The sequence below is a fragment of the Macrotis lagotis genome, chromosome 1, assembly GCF_037893015.1.
Source record: "Macrotis lagotis isolate mMagLag1 chromosome 1, bilby.v1.9.chrom.fasta, whole genome shotgun sequence".
Lineage (NCBI taxonomy): Eukaryota > Metazoa > Chordata > Mammalia > Peramelemorphia > Peramelidae > Macrotis > Macrotis lagotis.
This window is the reverse complement of record NC_133658.1, coordinates 673,177,620-673,194,460: the sequence shown is the minus strand read 5'-3', so window position 1 is coordinate 673,194,460 and position 16,841 is coordinate 673,177,620.

Sequence of the window (16,841 nt, the reverse complement as noted above, 5' to 3'; positions counted from 1 at the left end):
CATCTGACCCTGGAGATTTTTTCTAAGGGAGTTCAGTAATGACTTGTTGAATTTCTTTTTCTCAGATAGGGTGATTTAGGTATTTAACTTCCTCTTCATTTAACCTGGACAACTTAAATTTTTGTAAATATTCATCCATTTCACTTAGATGATCAAATTTATTGATATAGAGTTGGATAAAATAATTCCAAATTATAACTTTAATTTCCTCTTCATTGGTGGTGGGTTCACATTTTTTTTTACTTATGATATTAGAAATTTGAATTTCTTCTTTCTTTTTTTTTAATCAAATGAACCAGAGATTTATCAATTTTATTGGCTTTTATATAAAACCAACTCTTGGTTTTATTTATTAATTCAATAGTTTTCTTGCTTTTGATTTTATTAATTTCTTCTTCAATTTTTAAAATGTCTAATTTTGTATTTAATGGGGGGTTAATTTGTTATTTCTCTAATTTTTTTAGTTCCATGTTTAGTACATTGATTTCTTCTTTCTCTGATTTATTCATATAAACATTTAAAGATATAGTATATCCCCTGAAGCTGCCTTGAGTACATCCCACAAGTTTCACTATGTTGTTTCATTATTGTCATTATCTAGGATGAAGCAATTAATTCTTTCTATAATTTATTGTTTGATCCACTCATTCTTTAAAATGAAGTTATTTAGTTTCCAATTAGTTTTGGGTCTATATCAACCTGGCCCAATATTGCATGTGATCTTATGATCTGAGAAAGTTGAATTCATTATTTTTGCCTTTCTGCAATTGATTTAAGTTTTTAAGCTGTAGTACATAGTAATTTTTTGTGTATATGCCATGTATTGCCAAAAAAAATGTATGTTCCTTTCTATCCCCATTCATTTTCCTCAATGGGACTATCATGTCTAGGTTTTCAAACAATCTATTTACCTCCCTTGTTTATTTTATGGTTAGATGCATCTAAATTTGAGAGTGTGTGGTTGAGGTCTCCCACCAGTAGAGTTTTGTTGTCTATGTCTTCCTTTAACTCCTTCAATTTGTCCTCTAAGAATTTGGATGCTAAACCATTTGTTTTATATGTGTGTGTGTGTGTGTGTGTGTGTGTGTGTGTGTGTATTTAGTATTGACATTACTTCATTGTCCATGGTATCTTCTAGGAGGATATAGTTTCCTTCCTTAACTCTTTTTTTGCAAGGCAATCGGGTTAAGTGGCTTGTCCAAGTCCACACAGCTAGGTAATTATTAAATGTCTGTGGCTGGATTTGAACTCAAGTACTCCTTCTCCTGACTCCAGGGCTGGTGCTCTATCCACTCTGCTACCTAGCTGCCTCCCACATCTCTTAATGTGATATATTTTTGCAGCTGCTTTGTCTGAGAAAAGGAATGCTGCCCCTGCTTTTTTCACTTCAGCTGAAGCAAAATATATTTTGCTCCAACCTTTGACCTTTACTCTGTAAGTATCTCAATGCTTCAAATGAGTTTCTTGTAGGCAGCATATTGTAGGATTCTGGTTTTTAATTCAGTCTATTATTCGCTTATGTTTTAAGGGAGAGTTCATCCCATTCACATTCAAAGTTATATTCGTTAACTCCTTATTGCTCTCCATGTTATCTTCCCTATGTTTGTTCCCCCCTCCTTTTGTTCATTTTATCCATAATCCCCATTATTTTGTTTTTGAATACTACCACCTTCAGTGTGTTTGCCCTCCTATATCCTACCCTGCCCCTTTATTTACCCATTCCCTTTGACCCTTTTTATATCTTCCTTCTATTAGTTTCCCTTTTCCTCCCCCTCCCCTTTTCCCCTTTTAATATTTAAAAGGTAAGATAAGTTCCTTAGTTTAACTGAGTGTTTGTTAATTTTAAGCCAATCTGATGAGAGTAAGATTCAGGCAGTTCCCACCTGCTCCCTTCTTCCCCCTCTATTGCACTAGGTCCTTTGGAGCTCTTAGTGTAATGAGATTCACCCCCTTCAATCTTCTCCATCCTATCATCTCTGCTGTCTCCCTTTTTAAGTCAGTATTGTTTTTAAATCATTGTACCTGAGTCACAGAAAACTCATGAGTGTCCATCACTTTTGGCTAAATATAATTTCTCTAGTAGAGTTACAATTCTCAAGAGTTATTAGTGTCTTTCTCCCAGGTAGGGATATAGCCATTTTCATTTTACTGGAAAGCAATTTTTACTTTATCTTTTCATGTGACCCTTGGGTCTCCTGTTTGAAATCCTAATTTTCTATTAAGGTTTGGTCTTTTCATCAGGAAAAATTGGAAGTCTCCTTTTGCATTAAATGTCCATCATTTCCCCTGGAAGAGAAGGCTCAGTTTTGTTGGATAGTGAATTCTTGCCTGCACTACAAGATCCCTTTCTTTTCAGAATATCACATTTCAGGTCCTTTGATCCTTTAATGTTGATGCAGTCAGGTCCTGTGTAATTCTTACTGTGACTTCTTGGTGCCTAAATTGTTTGTTTCTGGCTGCTTGCAGTATTTTCTCTTCCTTTCTGATAGTTCTGGAATTTGGCCCCAATATTCCTTGGTGTTTTCATTTTGGGGTCCCTTTCCAGAGGGGATCAATGTAGTCTTTCAATAACTATTTTGCCCTCTGGTTCCATGTCACGGCAATTTTCCTTCACTTAATCCTGTTAATATAAAGTCCAGATTTCTTTTCCCTTCACTCTTTTCATGGAGCCAAATGATTCTTAAGTTGTCTCTGCTGGTTCTATTTGTGAGGTTAGTGTTTTTACTGATGAGGTATTTTATATTTTCTTCTATTTTTTGATTTCTTGGATATGTTTAATAGATTCTTGTTCATCATGAAGTCATTAGTTTCCACAGACTCCATTCCTTTTTTGGAGAAAAATTTCCTTCATTTAACTTTTGCAACTCTTTTTACAATTGATTAATTCTATTTTTCAAAGAATTTTACATTTTTTTCCAGTTGAGTTTTTGAAAGTTATTTTCTTTTTCATTTGTCCAATTGTATTTTCCAAGGATTTGTTTTCTTGTTGCAAGATGTTAATTTTTTCTCCTAAATTTTCCAATTAATTTTAAAACTCCTTCCTGATATCTTCAAGAAAGCCTTTCTGGGCTGTAGACCAAATCATATTTTCCTCAGATATTCTAGATCTCTCTGAGTTAGGGTCTTTTCATTCCAGGCAATTTTCTATGGATTCCCATTTCTGCTGACCTTTCTTCATTTTCCTGAAATCTTGTGTGTTGAGTGAGGGCCTGTTTCAGAGAAGTTTGGTATTGAAATCCCTAGAGGCTTTACTCACTGAGTTGAATAATTCCAAGTGGGCCAGCCAGTAGATGGTGCTGATTTCTTTCTCTGGACTGTCTGTGACCTTGATTTGAGGCCCTTTCCTTTGGCCTGGAGGGGTGGGTGTTGCTGCTGCATACCTTTATCTTTCAACAATGTGGCTATGCCCTAGGGCAAGGTAAATACTCTCCCTATTCAACTATTCAACTGAGGGAGCTCTGCTACCAATGCCTGAGCCAGGGGTGTGGGGGGAGAGGAATGGGATCTGTGTGTATTTTTCTTTTTTTTCTGGGAGGAAAGCTCAGCTGAAATGAATGTATGGAACCTGAAGTTCTCCACACCAAAGGAGCACAGCTACTCAATGGCTGCAACTCTCTACGCTGGAACTCACCCTCTATCCCTGCCCAAACACCCCAGATCATCAGACCCATGGCCAAAACCTCCATGCCTCTGTAGACTCTTAGACAGTGGCTCCCTGACTCAGCACCTCCACAGCTGATCTTAGGTTAGTCCCAGTCTCTATCTTAAGTTAGTCCCAGTCTCACCCCATCCTGGGAGGCTCTGTACTTACTGCCCCTGGCTCACCTATGATCCCCAAAGACAAACCTAGAGGTAGATATTCTTTTCCTAGCATCTTTTTCTGGCTTTCGTCGATTGAATTTCTATTAAGAAATTTGTTTCATAAGATATATGTGGGAAAATCAGGAGACCTTAGCATCATACCTGTCTTTTCTCCAACATCTTGGCCTGAAGTGTCCAACATTTTTAAAATTTATTTTAAAAAATATTTTATTCATTTATTTTCCCAACTACATGTAATGGTAGTTTTCAATAATCTTTTTTTTCAAGTATTTAAGTTACACATTTTTCTCTTGCTTTCCTTTCCCTGCCCCTCGCCTGACAGAAAGTAAGGTAAAATGGGCTATACATGAATAATGGTACTAAAGATAAATCCATATTAATTATGTTGTGAAAGAAGTTTCAAATTAAATTGGTAAAAAGCATTTCATATATATATATATATATATATATGAAAAAATGTAAAAGTTAAAAACATTAAACTTGGAACTGCCTATAAGCTCCATATTTCTTTCTTTGGATATGGAATTTATTTTTCATCACAAGCCTTTTAGCATTGTTTCTGTAAAATAATATTTATTTATTTTCTTCAATATGGACAGGTATATTTACCTTCAGCCTCCCTTTCCACTCCCCTCCCCTCAGCAGGGAACAATTAGGATAGCATTTGTGTACATACATATTTTGCTAAACTTGTTTACCAATAAGTAATTTTTGTCATGAGGAATTAATATTTAGGGAGAGAGACACATAAGAGATAATTTTTATTATGTGTTCATCAGATTCAGAAGGGGTTTTTCTGTGTATTTTGTTTTGTGTTGTTTTGTTTTTCCCTCTGGTTGGGGATAATATAGTCCATTAATAGGCAAATAGAATTATCCTAGCTCTCTGGACTGCTGAGAGGAGTTGATTGCATCAAGGTTGTTCATCTCATAATATTGTTGATATGTACACTGTTCTCTTGGTTTTACTCCCTTCCCTCAGCATCAGATACCAGAAGTCATTCCATGCTTCTCTAGAATCCAAACCTTTATGGTTTCTTAAATAACAATAGTATTCATAGTATTCATATACCATAACTTGTTAACCATTCCCCAACTAATGGGAATTCCCAGAATTTCCAATTCTTTGCCACTACAAAAAAGAGCTTCTATGAATATTTTGGAACATGTAGGAATTTTCCCATTTTTTAATAGTTTCTTCTTCATATAGACTTAGAATTGAAATTGCTGGGTCAAAGGGAATGAACAGTTTTATTGCTCTTTGTCATACTTCTATATTGCTCTCCAGAAAGGTTGGATTTGTTCATAACTCCATCTTGTTAAAATATGTGCCCTTCACATTCTAAATACACTGTGCTTTTTCCATATATATTCCTCCTAACTGACCTAATAAATTAGAAAGTTTGTATACATAATCTGTTCAACATCGTTAGCTACCTTATAATTTGCCTTTCTTTACCTTTTTTATGTTTCACTTGAATCTCATATTTGAAGATTAAACTTTCTTTTCAGGTTTGCTCTTTTTATTTGAAAAGTTTGAAAATTCCCAATTTCATTGAATGTCCATCTTTTCCCCTGAAAGAATATGTTCAATTTTACTGAACAGTTGATTCTTGGTGTAATCTAAACTCTTTTGCCTTCCAGAATATCATTTTTCAAGTTTTCTGATCCCTGAATGTAGAAACTGCTAAAACTTGTATTATCAAGATTGTGACACCACTATAATTCTTTCTGTTTGTAATATTTTTCCTCTTGAACTGGGTGCTCTGAAATTTGGCTATTATATTCCTGTCATTTTAAATTTTGGAATCTCTTTCAGGATGTAATCAGTGTATTCTTTCAATTTCAATTTTACCCTCTGCTTCTAAATTAATGAGGGCAGTTTTTCCTTGATTATTTCTTGAAAAATGTTGTATGGGCACTTTTTTGATCATGGCTTTTAGGAAACCCAATAATTTTTAGATTATTTATCCTGGATATATTTTCCAGGTCAGTTGTTTTTCCTATGAGGTATTTCACATTTTCTTCTTGATTTTCATTCTTTTCGTTTATTTTATTGTTTCTTGATTTCTCACGTCATCATCTTTTATTTGTTCACTTCTTAGTTTTAACGAGTTATTTTTTCAGTGAGCTTTTGAATCTCCTTTTCCATTTGACCATTTCTACTTTTAAAGACATTCTTCTTCTCTATGGCTGTTTGGAACTTGATATCTATTTGGTTCAGTCTGGTTTTTATTCAGTATTTCACAGATTTTCACACATTACTGCCATTTTTATTCCCAATTTTGCTTCTACCTCCCTCATTTGATTTTGATTAAACTTTTTTTTTAGATCTTTTGTTACCTGAAACTAATTCATATTTTTCTTGGAGGCTTTGCTTTTGCATTGTTTTCTTCTTCTGAGAGTGTATTTTGATCTTCCTTATCCTGTCTCTGCTAAGAATTTTTCTTCTATTGTTTGGTCATTTCCCCAGGGTATGATTTGATTTTAACTCTTTGGTAAGGTTGGACTCTATTTCCAGAGTGAAGTGTTCACAGTCCCAAACTTTTGGGAATTTTGGCTGTTTTTTTCTATTCTTGTTTCCTATTCTTCCAAGGTGTATGATCTAAAGAGAGGTTTTTAACTACTTCCTTGATGCATAATTTGGTCTGTGGGTGACCACAAGCACTTCTTTCTGCCTTGGAACTAGGAGGAGATATTCCTGAAACAGCAATATCTATTGTGCTACTTCTCTTCTTCCTCCTGGGACTGTGACCCAGTACTTCATCCCAGACCAGATAGACAAAGCAACTTAATCCTGCCTCTGGGATAGCAAGGAGACTCTGGTAATCTACTTTGACTCCCTTACTGTGTGAGCTGAGGGATCTAGAAGCAGCTGCCTCTGCTGATTCAGGGGCTCCAAGTATGGTACCTGGTCTATTGAGTATGACTGTACTGCTGAGGCCTCTTTTGGACTGTCCTCTACTTTCATTCTGGTGTAGCAGACTTTTCCTGCTGACTCTCCAAGTTGTTCTTGGGCTGAGAGTCTGGAAATTTCCACTGCTACTATTGACACAGTTGCCCAAATATCTGTTCTTGAATTGCTGGGGCTGGGGTTGGTTTACTCTGACAGGCTTGTGCTGCATTGTGCTCCTCTCTCACCCTGATGCAAAAGACACTTTCTGATAACCTTCCATATTTTCTTGGGCTGGAAAATTGTTTTGCTCAAACTTTTTTGTTGTTTATGCCATTCTAGAATTTGTTTAGCGTCATTTTTAAAGATATCTTGAATTTTTTGGGGAGGAGAGTTCAGGGGTGTCTTTGCCTTTACTCCACCATCTTATGAACATTTCTTGTATTATGAAATGATCAACCATGATGGTCCTTGCTCTTCTCAGCAATACAGAGATAAAAGAAAATTTGAAAAGACTTGTAATGGAAAATGCCATCCTCAGTCACATAAAGAATTATGGAATCTGCATGCATATTGAGGCACTCTGTCTTCAACTTTATTTTTTTTCCTTTTCCTATTTCATGTTTTTTGCCTCTTTATTCTGATTTTTCTTTCATAGAATAGCCAATATGAAAATATGTGTTACATGACTGTACTTGTATAACCAACATCAGATTATCTACTATGCTTGGAATGGGGGAAGGAAGAGTAGAAGGAAGAAAACTAAAAATGAATGTTGAAAATTATCTTTATCTATAATTATATGAACACACATATATAACATTAATAATAACATATTTTATATCAATATATTATTAAATAATATTATTTTAATTAACATTAATAATCATAACATTAATGATTAATTAGGCATTATTATAATTAAATAACACTAATTGATATTATAATCTAATACATTAATATAATATCAATATATAAATAATTACATGAAGAAAGAAAGAGAGAGAAAGAAAGAAAGAAAGAAAAAAGAAAGCAAGAAAGAAATACTAAATTTCAGTGACAGATTAATGACAATACATATTCACATTATCATAACCCCTTAATTCTACTCATAGGTCCCTTTGGATCTATGAAAATAAATTCACTAGAGATCAAAAAGTTCTTATAAATGGATTTTACGCTCTAAAATAGCTATTAGTTTAATTACATATATATATATATATATATATATATATATATATATATGTATGTATGTATATTACGGTACCTAGTATAGGAAAAATGGAAAAACAGTAGTCTTGTTTGGATAATTTTGACCAACTGACACAGAAATTTTTCTTGAGGATTGAAATAAAAGAAATCCATATGCTAAGCAATTATGGCAGCTATTGAGGTAGTTAAGATTATAAGACCTCTAAAAGGAATAACTGCATAATTTAGTAGCATAATTATCTTTAATTCCCCCATGGCTGAAGTTTAAATATAAAGAAGCTTTTATAAGTAAATTAGTATATTAATATAATTAACATTATTGAATAGAAAGAATAGAAATAAATGCAAAAATGTCTTTTTGAAATGAGAACAAAAAAGAAGACAGAGCTAATAGAACATAGTATAGATTTCTTAGGACAACAAAAGAGAGAATGCAAATGAGAAATCTTTTTTATTATATAAATATTTTATTTGTTTTCCAATTTTGTACAACAGTAATTCTACCTATCATTTTTGGTAAGGTTTTGAATGTTACTTTTTTCCTACATCCTCCCTTCCCTCCCCCCACCCCAACACAAAGAAGGAAATCTGATAACCTTTATATTGTTTCCATGTTAGACACTGATCAAAACTGAATGTGTTTAGAGTAGAATAAAAAACATGTTCTTGAGGAAAAGATAAAATATTAGAGATAGAAAAATTATGTACTATATAAGTAAACTTTTAAAAAAATTAAGGTAATAGACTTTGGTCTTTATTTAAACTCCACAGTTATTTCCCTGGATACAGATGGTATTCTCCATTGCAGATACCTTTAAAATTGTCCATGATTATTGCAGTGATGCAATGAGTAAATTCATTAAGATTGATCATAACCTCATGTTGGTGGTAGGATTTACAATGCTCTTCTGGTTCTGCTCATCTCACTCAGTATTAGTTCATGCAAGTCTTTCCAGGCTTCTCAGAAATCCCATTGTTCTTGATTACTAATAGAACATTAGTATTCCATAGTATTCATACACCACAATTTGTCCCCAATTGATGGCTATCCAGCTGATTTCCAAATCTTTGCCACTACAAAAAGAGCTGCTATAAATAGTTTTATAAGAGTGTTGTTTATACCCTTTTTCATGATCTCTTCAGGGTATAGACCTAGTAGTGGTATTGCTGAATCAAAGGATCTACACATTTTATTACGCTTTGAGCATAATTCCAAATTGCTCTCCAGAAAGTTTGAATCCATTCACATTTCAAGCAATAATGCATTTGTGTGTCAGTTTTCCCACATCCCTTCCACCACTGATCATTATCCTTTCTGGTCATATTGGACAATCTGAGAGATATGAGGTGGTACTTCAGGGATACTTTAATTTGCATTTCTCTAATAAGTAATGATTTAGAACAATTTTTTATATTACTTTGGATAGCTTTGATTTCTTCATCAGGAAATTGCCTTTGCATGTGCTTCGAAAATTTGCAAATTGTGGGATGGCTTTTATTTATTTATTTTTTTGTAAGTTAGACTAGTTCTCTATATAACTTAGGAATGAGTCCTTTGTCAAAAACATTAGTTGTAAAAATTCATTGTTTTTTAAAAAATATTTTCTGTATTTATTTTATCCATGTGTACTTATTTCCAAGATGCAAAATTTCTCTCCACCCTCACTTACCACACTCCTACCCTCAACAGGGAATATTCAGGTTAGCATTTGATATACACACTTTTAAAACAAATTTACTCTTAGTAATTTTTGGCATTTAGGATTAAGGGAAAGAGATATGTGAGAGATAACTTTTATGAAGTGATCATCATATTGGGAAGGGTTCTCTTTTTGTCTGTGTAGTTTTTTTGTTTGTTTTTCTTCCTCTAGTTGGGGATAATCTATTGCATAACCAGTCAAATACAGTTGTCCTGGTTCTCTGGCCTGTGGAGAGGAGTTGTTTCCATCAAAGTTGTTCATCTCATTATGTTGTTGATGTGTCCATTGTTCTCTTGGCTCTATCCTTTCACTCAGCATCAGATCCCAGAAGTTATTCCATGTTTCTCTAGAGTCTGACCATTTATGGTTTCTTATAGAACAGTAATAGTCCATGCTATTCATGTACCATAACTTGTTTAGCCACTCCCCAAATGATAGACATCATCTTAATTTCCAATTCTTTGTCACTACAAAAAAGATGCTATGACTATTTTGGAACATGCAGGGCTTTTCCGATTCTTTACAATTTATTCTGGATATCGTCCTAGAATTGGAATTGCTGGGTCAAAGTGTATGAACAGTTTTATTGATCTTTGGGTACAGTTCCATATTGCTCTACAGAAAGGTTGGATCCATTCGCAATACCACCTGCAATGCATCAATTCCCCAGTCCTGCCACAACCTCTCCAACATTAATGACCTTTCTTTTTTCTCATTTGGGTAATATAATATAATAAAAAAAAAGGTCTGAGATGATACCTCATTGTTGATTTAATTTGCATTTCTCTAATCAATCATCAATTGGAGCATTTTTTCCTATGATTATCTATAGCTTTCATTTCTTCTTTTGAAAACTATCTGTTCATATGGTTTGATCATTTGTCAATTATGGAATGACTTGCTTCACATTGTTTTTTATTATTGTACTGCTGAAATGAATTTCCATCATATTGATCATCATCCAATGTTGTTGTTATTTTGCACAGTGTTATTGTGGTTATTTTCACTTTACTTAATAACAGTTTATATAATTTTTCCTGATGATTCTGAAGTCTTGTTGTTCATGGTTTCCTATAGAACAAATGTCCGTGATACTGAGCAAGAAAAGCAGAAACAGAAGAACATTGTACACCATAACAGCAACTTGGGGTTAATGACCAATCTTAATAGACTTGCTCATTTCATCAGTGCTACAGTCAGTGACAATTTTAGGGTAGTTGTTAATAGAGAATACTATCTGTATCCAAAGAAAGAATTGTGGAGTTTAAACAAAGACTAAAGACTATAACTTTAATTTTAACAAAAAAGGCATCTAATCATGTAATTTTGCTGTCTCATATTTTATTTTTACCTTAAGGATATGATATCTCCCTCAAAAAATTCATTTTTGATCAATGTATAGCATAGAAACAAAGTAAAGCCTATCAGATTGGGGGAAAACTTGTAAAATTAAAAAAAAACAATAAAAAAGAGAAAGAATGTTCCATCACATTCATCTACCACAAATTGTTAAACCATTCCCCAATTCATAGGAATTGTTTCAATTTCCAATTATTTGTGAAAAGAGCTGCTATATATTTTTATACATGTGAGTTTTTTTTACTCTTTTTATGATCCCTTTCTAATGCAGTCCTAAGGGTATGTACAGTTTTATTGCCTTTTGGGTAGTATTCAAAACTGCTCTCCAGAAAAATAGGATCCGTTGCCAAATCCATGCATTAATATCCCAGTTTTCTCACATTCCTTCCAGTATTGATAGTTTTCCCATTTTAGTCAAACTCACCAATCTGATAGATACATGGTGATACTTAAGAGTTGTTTTAATTTGTGTTCCTCTTATCAGTAATGCTTTAGAATATTATATATGGCTATAGATAATTTTAATTTCTTAATCTGAACATTTTCTTTTCATGTCCTTTGACCATTTATAAGATGGAAAATGTAGTCTTATAAATTTGACTCAGTTTGCTCCATGTTTTATAAATGAATCTGTTGTCAGTAACACTTGTAAAAAATGTATCCCAACTTACTGCCTTTCTTTTAATCTTGATTACTTTAGTTTGTTTAATTTGTCCAAAAACTTTTCAATTTAATGTCATCAAAATTATCCATTTCACATTTTATAATGTTTTCCTTATCTTTCTTGTTCATAAACTATGCCCTTTTCCATAGATCTGAAAGATAGACTGTTTATTACTTCTCCTAATTGATTTATGATAACAATGGCATGCATTTTTTTTACTCTTATTGGAGGTTTTTGATAATTAGGTTTAACTTACTTCAATTGCTTATACATTTATTTTTTTTTACAAGGCAATGCGGTTAAGTGACTTTCCCAAGGCCACACAGCTAGGTAATTATTAAGTCTCTGAGGTCACATTTGAACTCAGGTATTCCTGATTCCAGGGCCAGTGCTCTATCCACTAAGCCACTTAGCTGCCCCTTGCATATACATTTAAAACCAGTATCTATTGATACAGTAAAGGACATTAATTATATTATGGAACTAATACATGGAATTAATTTCCTGCCTGTAGTGCACATGTGATCACCCCCTAGGGATACTAATATCTTATATTGTACTTTTTAAACTTCTTGTTAATTGGTAGTGATTTGCTTTTCTTTAAATTCTTTAAATACTTGTTCTTCATAAGTTTTTCCTAAACTTTACCTCTGCAAAATTGTTTTGCATGACTACCTTGGGAAATATCACTGGGTGTCATCAACAGTTTCTATTCAGATTTTCTTTGTGACACAAATCTTCTTTTCCATTCAGCAGTGGATCATTCAGTAAAGACATTATTGCTTTTGATAATGAAAAACTTCCCAGGTATTTTAATCTATTGTAGACAACATGACTCTGGTAATTGGCAGCCTAAGTTACAGGCTAATGCTGACTGAGATGGCATTTCATACTTTGCTATGACTATCCAGTAGCAAAAGAGACTGTTGTATAGCAGCTGCTTCTTTTGAGCCATTTTAATAAACCTCATTTCATTCTATACTTGTTAGGTCTGTCCTGTAGTCCATTCCTCATAATGCTTAATTCAAATAAAAGGCTAATTAGCTTGTCCACTCAAAGCTAATACACATGTTCCCCCCCCTAAAACCCCGCACTGTGACTAACAAATATTTTAAAAAGGAAAATATAATCATTTGTAATTTAAATATTAGTAATTTTAAATACAACAAATGTTTTTTAGGAATATCTATGTGTATAGCTTGTGATGACTTGTTTCAGTCATATCAGACTATTCATGACACCATTTCAATTTTCTTGGTAAAAATACTGGAATGGTTTATCATTTATTTCTATAGATAATTTTATGATAAGGAAACTAAGACAAATAATCTTATATAACCATTATCTGAAACCAGATCCAAACTTAGGAAAATGATTCCTCCTGATTTCAGGCCTATAATTCTATCACTCTATCTACTGTACTGTACCACTTACACATGCACAAATATATATCTATATATCTTTATATATATATATATATATACACACATGCATATTTACATATATAAATATGTACACACATCTATATCTTTGGGGAAAACAGGAGAGAGAGAGAAAGAGAGAGAGAGAGAGAGAGAGAGAGAGAGAGAGAGAGAGAGAGAGATCATCATATATGTATTTTAGGAAAGCATAGAGTAATTGTAGCAAAAAGTAATATTTTAATAAAATACCAATGTGCTCAATGAGAAAATGAGATATTTCAATAGATCTGTAATCTAATTAATGAAAACCTTTTTTTTGATCATTTTAGATAACAATGAATCCATATCTTCTTTTCCTGTCCTAAATTTATCTAAACACTCTTATACATGATCCTGAGGGATCTGTCATATTGTTCTGATGCTGTGCTCTAGATATCTTGACACTGTGTGGATAAAAATAGATCATACATTTTTTGATATAATATGAATTCTCTCAAATTCTATTTAAACATATCATTTTCTGGTAATAAATATTTCAAATGATATCCTCTAAAATGCTTTTTCAGTGGAATTCTTGTTTGATGCAATTTTCAGGCTACCATTCCAAACATGCCCCTTTCTATTGTCTTCTGGATGACTTTCAAATTTACTTTCCCAGAGAATGTAAGATCTGATAACTTCCACATATGAGAATTCCGTGTCATAATGCTAGTGTTAAAACATGGACTTTTGTTACTGGTTGAATATTATTTTTAATCCAGTTTCTCAAAAACAATTCATCCTATTCTTTATAGATCCTACTCTTTTTAGAAAAAAAGTATTATTGTTGTGGCTTGCTTCCTTGGGGCCCACAGCAGCGACCTCCCTCCAGGAGGGGAGTTGAGAATAAGGAGTCAAGCCACTACTGCCTTATGCCTCCAGCTCAATTTTATTATTGCTTAGCTATTACATATATACTGTTAAGTCTTCCAGGGTAGAACAAAGAATAATGAGGTATTTGTTAGGGGTGCAAGCAATGTGTATATGCAGCTTCTTGCATTACAGGGTAGGAGGGTACATTAGGGAGGAGATGATAAGGTACAGCTGTGTCTAGTGCCCTTGGACAGTGGGGTGGAATGTCCAGCTCCCAAGGACTCTGGCTCCCAAGGACTCCAGCTCACCTTTTTTCTCAGGGCGGCAAGCCAGCTCCTGAGACTGTCCAGGTGGCGGTTTACTTGGAGATGATTTGTGTCATGGCTGTTAGAATAGCCTGTGTACCCACATATTATATCATTTAAAATTTGACCAGTTTTTTCCTAACTAATAGAGCTGGTAAGCATATAATTCAACCAATCAGATTATGCAAAAATAGACTTTTAGTAATAGATCCATAATTGATCTTTTTTGGTTGTTTTTTTGTTTTTGAGGTTGGCTTATAATCACTTGCTGATTAATCCAAATATAATTCTTTCAAAAATGGTTTATAAAAATGGTTTATATACCAAATTGAGACTAATATTGTTTTTTCCAAATTCATAGAAATTTTCCTAAGTCATAGAAATGTGTTTGAATTTCCTTAATGGGTTCCCAGCTTATTTTGTTCTTTGTCTATCCAATAATTTTAAGCCAATATTAAACTGGTGATGCTATATTATTGAAAATTTTAGGGTTCCATAACTCTCAAAAATATAAATTGTCATTGACTCAAAGTATAATAGAAAAATGATATGAATGAAAAGGAGTCCTATAAAGCATTCATATTATCAAGGAAATTAATGATCAAAAAATTGGGGATCCATTTGGGATTAATATAATTTAGGGATTAGTAGATGGCTAACACAGTTATTGGTTTTGTATCCAACAAATGCTAAAAGAGCTAGGAAAAAGTTTTTTAAACGAGATAACTATTATTTGAATAATTTAATGGATCACATGAACAAGGTGATGACTGGGTGAGATATAATACATTTACAGAAATTTGCAAAAGTGGAGAAAGTGTCCAATCCATGAGCTCATGAATACATTGAAGCATGAAAGCATAAATTCTAAATTACTTTTCCTTTACTGTGCTTTTGCTTCATTTTGTGAATACATACACCTAATAATTAGTTAATTAGTGGGAAAGAGAGAGCCAGGAGACAGGGAGGAAGAGAGAGAGAGAGAGAGAGAGAGAGAGAGAGAGAGAGAGAGAGAGAAAGAGAGAGAGAGAGGAAGTAATAATAAAGGAACATTTGAATGTTTTAAATGGGCAATCAATGAAAATATTTCAGAGGGTATTTGTAAGGTTCTGATTATGATCTATCAAGTGAATTATTCTTGTAATTATACTCCATCCCAATTATACTTAAATAAAAGCATTTTTTCTTGTTTCATTGTGACTGAAACAAACTGAATACTTCTGTCACCAATACTGCTTTAACAATCTACTAATCTCTATTCTCAAATTATCAAGAATTCTATTCTTATTGAATTGACTTTCATTGTGTAAAAAATATATTGCTTCCAATAATACAATCCAAAAAGTATATAACAGGATAATTTTTTTCAAAATGCTTTCATGACCATAACTTCATTTAAAAAACCTAATTTTTCATTAGGGAATGTACTTTGAATATCAATATGAGCTATTAAGCTTGCTTAATAAATATTTAAGTTTAAATCAATTTATTTCATCATAAAAACCTTTTTCTTTTGTATCATGAACATTTTTTGCAATCTGATTAACTCTTTGGTGCCCCTGAATACTAACATTTCAAAAGTACAAAACAAAAAAAGACATGAGCGCAATTATATTAAAGCAATTATATTAAAACATATTCATCAACATATTCAAAATAAAAATAAGCTCACACATCTCAGGAAAAGAACTATTGATCAGGGTTTCACTTTATTTCAACCGCTATGTCTAAGTCCACTTCAATGTTCTTTGTCCACTCAGTCTCATGAATAGGTTTTACCATTCCTATGCCATGACCAGTATTGGAATTCTTTATTTTTTCTTATTTTTGCTATTTTAATAGGAAGAGAAATTTGGAAAAATTAATTTTATGACACAGAAATGTTGGAATTTATACCAGGAATGCAAGGATGGTTCAGTATTATAAAACTATCAGCATATTGAACCATATCAATTATAACACCAACATAAATCATTGATCATCTCAATAGATGCTAAAAAAAAACTTTTGACAGAATGCAGTGACCTATTAAACTTTGCTTTAAAACAGTAGACATCATAGGAACACATGGATTTTTTAAAATTTATTTATATTAAAGATTTTATTTGAGTTTTACAATTTTCCAGCCAATCTTACTCCCCCCCCCCCCAGAAAGCAATCTGTCAATCTTTACTTTGTTTACATGTTGTACCTTGATACAAATTGGGTGTGATGAGAGAGAAATCATATCTTACATTTTAAGGGAGATTTCATCCCATTCACATTCAAAGTTATGATTACTAATTCTTTATTGGCCTCCATGCTATCTTCCCTCTGTTTGTATTTTTCCCCCTTTCCCCCCTTTATCCATCTTCCCCAGTATTTTGTTTCTGAATACCATCCCTTTTAGTGTGCTTGCCCTCCTATATCAAACCCTCCCCTTTCTTTCCCCTTTCCCTTTTTTTCCTTTTCCCTTCCCTTCCTTTTGTTATTTCACCTTTTTTCCCCCATTCCCCTTCCCTTTCATCATCCCCCCCTTCCCTTTTCCCCTTTTAATACTTGAAAGGTTAGATGTTTTATAAGTTAACTGAGTATGTGTAGGTTGACTTTAAGCCAAGTCTGATGAGAAGAAGAT